The sequence below is a fragment of the Eptesicus fuscus genome, chromosome 9 (genome assembly GCF_027574615.1).
Source record: "Eptesicus fuscus isolate TK198812 chromosome 9, DD_ASM_mEF_20220401, whole genome shotgun sequence".
NCBI lineage: Eukaryota > Metazoa > Chordata > Mammalia > Chiroptera > Vespertilionidae > Eptesicus > Eptesicus fuscus.
The window spans coordinates 82,416,126-82,423,344 of record NC_072481.1 but is presented as its reverse complement, the minus strand read 5'-3'; positions in this window follow the sequence as shown (position 1 = coordinate 82,423,344).

The window sequence follows — 7,219 nt, the reverse complement described above, 5'->3', positions numbered from 1 at the left end:
ATGTACAGAACAGACCACACAGAGGCCAGGCCTTGGAGAGAAACTTAGAAATCAACGGTACAGAAGTCAGTCCAGTTACCATGATGGCAAGTTTGTGGTGTCATGGCTAGACGAAACTTGAAAATAAGGAAGTGGTGGTTGAAATCAAACATCACGCCTCTCCCAGCTCCCCTACCATCACCTTCTTTAGTTCCTCAGCACTAGGGCACTGAGCCTCAGGCTGTGTTTCTTCACATGTGTAAGTGGAGCTCTTCAAGTTACAGCTTTTAAAAATTCCATGTTCTTAATCCAGACCGCGGATCAGTCAAACTTACCACCTCCTTTTTCTTTAAAATAAAGCTAGTAGGGGTGACAGTATAGAGGTATTGGAAAGACTAAATGAGAAGATTTGCAAAGCACTTGGCACAGTGAGGATATCTGAATTGACTGCTGTAAGCTAAATTGTGACAGAATATGGTTGCCTTTAACTGAAATTCTCTGTGCTTTCTTTTTTAATCGAATTTATTGGGGTGACATTGGTAAATAAAGTTGTATAAGTTTCAGGTGTATAATTCTATAATGCATCATCTGTATGTTGTATTGTGTTCACCACCCCAAGTCACATCTCCTCTCATTGACATTTATCCTCCCTTTACCCTCTCCTACCTCTCCCCACCCCTCTTTCCCTCTGGTAATCACCATACTGTTGTCTATCAATTTTGGTTTATCTTTTTGGCTTAATCCCTTCACCTTTTTCACCCAGCCCTGCAACTCCCCTCCCATCTGACAGCTATCAGTCTGTTCTCTGTGAGTCTGTCTCTATTTTGTTTATTTTGTTCGTTAGATTCTACATATGAGTGAAATAATATGGTACTTGTCCTTCTCTGACTGGCTTATTTCACTTAGCATAATACTCTCCAGATCCATCCATGCTGTTGTAAAAGGTAATATTTCCTTTTTTTTACGGCCTAGTAGTCTGTGCTTTTTGGTGAGCTGTTAAATAGAAAATTTGGCAGTTTCTATAAGAGGTAAGTCTCTTGGAGACTATTCCTAACACTGCAGCCAGAGTGACCCTTTAAAAATGTTTCCTCTGCTCAAAATCCTGTGATGGTTCTGCATTTCACTCAGAGAAAAAAACAAAGTCTTTCTGTTCTCTGCCTCCTTTTACCTCAACCTCATCTACTACCAGGGACGCTCCTGTCTCATGTTTGTTCACTCTGCCTGAAATGCTGTTTCCCCAGAGAGCTACACGGCCTATTCCCTCACCTCAATTTTGGTCAAAAGTCCCCTGTCTTCATATCTTGCTATGTGCATCTCTCCCACCTGCATCTGGCTGTTCCTGAGTTATATCCTCTTATAATCTATTGGTAATCTAGTAAGTAAAATATTTCTCTGAGTTCAGTGAGCCATTTTACCAAATTAATCAAACATAAGGAAGCCATTGGAACCTACAATCTATAATGGTGGGTTAGAAGCTCAGGTGACAACATGGACTTGCAGTTGGATTCTGAAGTGAGGGTCGGGGAGCAGTCTTGTAGGACAGAGCCCTTACTATATGGAATCTGATGGTCTGTCTGGTAGAAGAGTTGAGTTAAATTGTAGGACACCCAACTGGTGTCTGAGAATTGCTCAGTGGTGTGGGGAAACACGACACCCCCCCCCCCCCCAGCATACATGAACACATCATAATTGGGTGACATAATCTTAGCTGAAATCATGAAACATTTTCATGAAATTTAATTGAAATAAGAATTTTAAAAGTCACAGTGATACCAAACCCAGGTTCAGCTTCCTGTTGCTTCAAAGCCAAGACTCAAGAGACAGGTGCTGATGTAAGGAAAGAGAGTTTATGCAAGTGCTGGCAGCTTAAGAACATGGCGACCCTCGTCCCAAAGACCACCTTCACATCTCCATGCAGGCAGAGGTTTGTATAAGGACGGAGAAGGAACAGAGAACAAGTGAGAAGGGGGGATTGAAAAACTCTCTACAAGCAAACCAGCAGAGTCTCTTCTGATAAGGACCTCGAAACTGGTCAGCAATGGGCTGGTGTGTGTCACCCTGGTTTTTGCATCCTGGTTCTACTTCATCCTGGTTCTACAGTTGAAGGTCAACAAATCTCCCAGTGCTGGAATGTCTGAAGGTTGGGAGTCTGCATCCTTTGAAGTTAGTTCCTAGGATGCTTATACAAACATGCTCTTTAGCTACAAGTTACATATTGGTCAGAGTCAGCATTTACAGACACATGTCACAAGAATGGTGGGCGGGTTACAACAGGTGCACTTCCTGTGAATGCACTTGATGTCCATTTGTGGCTTGAGACACTCCTTACTACCTTGGAACCTGACTGCCCTCTAGTGGTTAATGGTTCTTATTAAATTTGGAAATAATAGTACTGCTAGTCAATCAAATCTCAAGGTCTAAAAGGATTCAAAGGTTAGCCATCCCATTAAGTGCAGTGTAGAGAGCTAGATTTCATGATATGAAGACAGAAGAATATATTTAGGAATGGCATTACATCTTTCAATTACTAAATTCACTTGTGATAGGATAGAAATTATCAAATAACATTAACCTCAACATCTTGTCCGTCCTTTTCCAAAAGATAAGGAAATGGAGACTCAGTGAGGTTATAGCTGAGGCAACTGTCTTCATTTTCAGTAGTAACTAAAATTAATATAGTAAAAAAATCCATCACAGCATGATTGGCGAATACGCATATGAATTCAGGGAATTGATGTATCAAATCACTTCTCGACATCTGAAGAGAAACATCTGGGTGGTCCTGGATGCTCATCTTTTTCTTCATTTTAGTCATTTGGCAGAGAACTGGCTCAGCCGGTCTGAACTGGCTCAATGGGCAGATACCAGCCATGGGACTCCGGAGGCTCCAACTTTCTGATCGGGTGGCCTTCCTTTAGTGCCATAGCAGTTCTCTACTTTAACTCACGAGACCTCATCACTGCAAATATGCAAATAAGGGCACAGGAGCTCTGCTTCACTGGCATGTTGGCCACAGTGCATGCAGATTCTCTGTGCCTGGCCTAAGCTTGGGATAATTAGATTTGGGAGTTTGCCTGCACTCAACTACTTTCTACTTAAAAGTTTTTCCTCTAATAAACCCTATTTTATACCTACATCATTTGGCACTCGTGATGTGTTTTCATGACCCTTTTTCAGGATGTATCACTGTATACAGGAATGTCCTATTAGAGGCAAGGGACAAAACTGGTAGCATGTGTATTCTGTAGGTGTGATTGTGGACTTCCAATACAGCCCTGGGGTTTGACGGGGGACCTCAGGCCACACCCCCGCCCTGTCGCCAGGCCAGGGGACCTCAGGCCATGCCCCCCCCCCCGGGGGGGACCTCAGGCAGCACTCCCCACCCGGCTCCTCCAGGCAGAGGGACCTGAGGCCCTGCTCTCAGCTCAGCAGGTCTTGACAGGGACCTCAGGCTGCAATCGCCCCCCGCCCCCCCCCCCTCCCCCACCCCCCGCCCAGCGCTGGGCTAGGGGGCCTCAGGCCGCGCCTCCTGCCTGGCAGGGCTTGACAGGGGAACCTCAGGCTGCACCCCCGCCCCAGCACTGGACCTGAGACTGTGCTCCCCACATCCAGACCTGGCAGGGCTTGACAGAGATGGGCCCGGCCAGGTCTAGTCTCTTGTGATTTTGAGGTGCACGGTATGGGCGGGGATTTGACTCTGGGTCCTGCGGCATGCCCCAGACTCTAACAGGAGAAAGATTTTCATATACATTTTACTAATTTTCTTTCATCTCTGACACATTATAGAGAAAGGGCAAATAGCAATATTAAAATATTTCCTCTAATTAATTCCCTTTTAATGTGTACAAATGTTGTGCACTGGGCCGCTAGTTATAAAATAGGTGCAGAAATTTCCAAATGCGGTGGCGATCAAACAGGGTACCTGTAAAAGAGAGGGGCTCCACGGCTGCAGATCTCTGAAAGAGCCAGCAAAACGCACCTCTGCCAGGTGTTTTTAAAATCAGGAACAGATGTTGGAGTTTGCCAAATGATTTTGCGGATATGTAGAGATAATCACATGGCTTTTCATATGTACTTTGTTAATATGGTGAATTACATTGATTGGTTTTTAGATGTTAAACAAATTGTGCATTCTTGGAATAAACTCCACTTAATTATGATATATTGTTTTTATTGGTGGATTTTATTTACTAAGATTTTGTCTATTAATTTTGCATAATTTTTATGAGGGATAATGTTTTGTAGTTTTCTTTAACTTGTAAAGTATTTAGGGTTTTAAAAATTGATTTTGAGAGAGAGAGTGAGGAAGAGAGAGAGAGAGAGAAACATCAGTTTGTTGTTCTACTTACGTATGCATTCATTGATAGATTCCTGTATGTGCCCTGACTGGAGAACCAAACCTGTGACCCTGGCTCCTCAGGATGACACTCCAACCAACCGAGCCACCCGGCCAGGGCCTTTATTTGCTTTTAGTATCAGAACAAGTTGGTTTTTGGTTTTGACTCAGAACAAGTTGGGAAATGTTGCCTCCTCTTCTGTTTTGTGGGGCAGTCTGTGTAGAGTTGGTGTCATTTCTTCCGTGAATGTTTGGTAGAATACACCAGGGAAACGTTTGGGCCTAGAGTTTTCTTTTTGAGGAGGTTTTAAACTATATATGCAATGTCCTTAATAGATACAGGGCATTCAGGGTATCTGTTTCTTCCTGAATAAGCTTTGATAGTTTAGGTCTTTCAAGACATTTTTCCATTTTATTTAACTTTAAATTTATTGTCATAAAATTATGACATAATGTACCCTTACTATCCTTTTAGTGACTGGGGATTTGTAGTTATATGTCCGACACTGATGTCACCTCTTTCATTCATAATATTGGTAATTTGTATCTGCTCTTTTTTCTTAATCAGTCTGGCAAGAGGTTTATCAATTTAATCGATCTTCTCAAAGAACCAGCTTTTCATTTCATTGATTTTCTATATTATTTTTCTATTTCCTATTTCATTGATTTCTACTCTGTTCTTTATTCTTTCCTTTCTTTAGCTTTGTATAGTTTATTTTATTCTGTTCTAGATTATAAAGTGGACTTTTTTTTTTACTAATATATGCATTTAGTACTATAAATTTCCCCCTAAGTATGATTTTAACAGCATCCCACAGATTTTAGTATGTTGTGTTTTCATTTTCACTCAGTTCAAAATACTTTCTAATTTCTCTTTGATTTCTTTATTGACCCAGCAGTTATTAAGAAGTGGATTATTTACTTTTCAGATACTTGAGGAATTTTGCAGAGATTCTCCTGTGTTTTTTTGTTTGTTTGTTTGTTTGTTTTTTAATCCTCACCTGAATATATGTTTTTATTGATTTTAGGGAGAGAATTAAAGAGAAATATCAATGTGAGAGAGAAACATAAATTGGCTGCCTCCCATACGCACCCTCATAGGGGATCAAACCTGCAACCCAGGTGTGTGCCCTGACCAGGAATGGAAATAGCAACTGTGTACAGGATGAGGCTCCAACCAACTGAGCCACCCAGCCAGGGCCTGTTTATTTTATTTTTAATTTAATTCCATTGTGGTTAGATAATATACTTATGATTTGAATTATTTTGAAGCTATTGAGAATTGTTTAATAGTTTATCTGATTAAATGCCCCAGGTATTCTTAAAGTATATCCTGCTGTTATCAGGGGAGGATTTGATACACATCAATTAGGATTTGGTACACATTGATTCTATCATTTAAGACTTCTGTATCCTTACTGATTTTGTCATGTGAGATAAGGCTGCAGAGCAGTGAAGGTCACATGCAGAAGGCCAAAGGAGCTTGGACCAAGTGTGGGCAGTGGAGAGGTGACTCAGATCAGAGACCTGGAAGCGGGAGGGACTTGGAGGCAGGAGGGCCTGTTGGGAGGTGCTAGGAAGACCTTGCAGAGGGAGGAAGAGAAGAATTTGGGCGGCTGAGAGAATACGAGAGGTCACAGCTAACTTGAGCCTCAGGTTTGAACATCTTAGATATGGAGGAAGCAAGTATGGAGCAGGTTTGAGAGCTTGCCGTTTTCAATTGCAAGTAGGCTGAGCTTGAGGTGACCAAGATCTGCGTATGATGGCAATGTCCAGGAGCAGTTATAGGTTGTGTGTCATGTAAAAATGCAAAGCTACGATGTTAGAGACACTGTGAAAAACAAATTCTAGGATATCCAATCACATCCTGAACAAAGTACATAAAGATAATTACTTCCACCTGAGGTTAGATTTTTGCCCGTCTTCCAGCAGTAGAAACTCAGCTCGGTGTAATTCCCAATGGCAGCAGCAGAGGGCAGCAAAAGTAGGTGGTTGGGATGTTCCTCTCACTAAGCTAAGGGAACTGCAGTCCTAAGGGGCACGGAGGATTCTGCCTCCACCAAGGGACAGCAGGTATTTCCAGATGCTGTGGCTTGCCAGGTAAACCACAGGTTTATCTTGTTGCAGATGAAAATGCTGAGCAAAGCAACAGGGATCTCTATTCCCTCAAGTAAAAAGAAGAACAACTAAATTTATTGAGTGCCTACTGTCCAAGCGCTGCGTGTATATTACGCCATTTAATTGTCCTAAATAGCACAATTCGAAGAAGTGGTATTTTTACCACCCACATTTTATAGGAAATGGGTTCCAGTGGCTACAACTTGTCAATGTTGAGTCCACATACTTAATCGTTACTTTGTGTTACCTTCCTGTGAAGTGGTATTGTTATTGGAGTGAGTGTAGGTGTATGTGCAGGGTTACTCTTTGGTGCATGGAGAGTTTGTTAGTTTGTTTAGATTTAGGCTAAGATGGAGAACTTATAGATGTTTTGATCTATTAAACCAGACACTGTAAGGCAGAAACAAGATGCTGTGGTTGGCTGGAGCAGAGTACTTGAAGTGTGGCCCTCTGCCTAGTGCTGGTCAAGGAACTACTTGTTATGGGTCTGCAACAGTTAGGTACAGGAATTCAGAGCAAGCATTGGATACTTACAGCAACGTGACAGTCATTTCATGCCTGTTGAACCTAATAATAATAACTGTGGGCTTGTATGTTGTTTGTCTTTTATTTCATTTTTCTAGTAATTCATATTATATTTGAGAGAAGGTAAATCCACAGCAGATTAGAATTAAAAAAGAAAAAGCTGGGGATTTTGCCACAAGATTGCTTGAGAAGCACTGCAGTAGAGTTTATGACACATATGTAAAGGTCTGTAGGCTGTTAGATATGTTCCTTTTAAAAAGC